Genomic DNA, 813 nt, shown 5'->3' with positions numbered 1-813 from the left:
TAAAGTAGTAAGAGTTACATAGAACAAGATGTACTGCATCTAGTATATCACCTGGTTGTTTCATCTGGATGATTTCCTAACCTGAAAAAATTACTTAACAGTATTCATATCTGTTTTTTTTAAAATGAAATGACAAAACAGTATTGCTTTACTCTTAGTTTATATGCTCATGAGACAATTCATGTAGAGTACATGGCACATACAAATTGGTTTAAAATTGGTAATTTATGTATTAATATTATTTTATTCTACCTGATACCAAAATAGTGAGAATACTAACTTCTATTTATTCAATTATCCATTAACTCATATAATCAGTACAGTTTATAGTGAACTCTTTTAACAGTAGTTTCAAAAAACTAATCACATGAAAACAGTTTCTAATATGGTGGCTTACAATTAGAAAATATAATTCTTGTTAGTATTATCTTTCTGAAAAATTTACAAGGCTTTTAAAATTGTCCCATGAGACATAAATGCTGTCTGATAAGTTTTGGCAGTACAAATATTGTGCTAAGTCATTGTAGTTGAGCTAAGACACAGGGTTTAATGTTCGTATTTCTGATTATACTCATCATGCATAAAATCAGAATGATGCTGTTTTTCACAATATTATTTTTTATATTCCCATGCCCTCCTTCTCTCCCTACCTTTTTTTATCTTGATTATTTATCCACCAAACCTACTGTGTTTTTGGAGCCCTATTAGGTACAAAGTAGGCATAGTAAAAACACAGATGCTGTCTCTTTATTCTGGAACTCATGCCCCATAATGAAGAAGGAATCTCTTCAAAAAAATTTGGCTATGTTGTAT

Source organism: Suncus etruscus, chromosome 13, assembly GCF_024139225.1.
Source record: "Suncus etruscus isolate mSunEtr1 chromosome 13, mSunEtr1.pri.cur, whole genome shotgun sequence".
Classification (NCBI taxonomy): Eukaryota; Metazoa; Chordata; class Mammalia; order Eulipotyphla; family Soricidae; genus Suncus; species Suncus etruscus.
Note: the sequence above shows the minus strand (reverse complement) of the source record.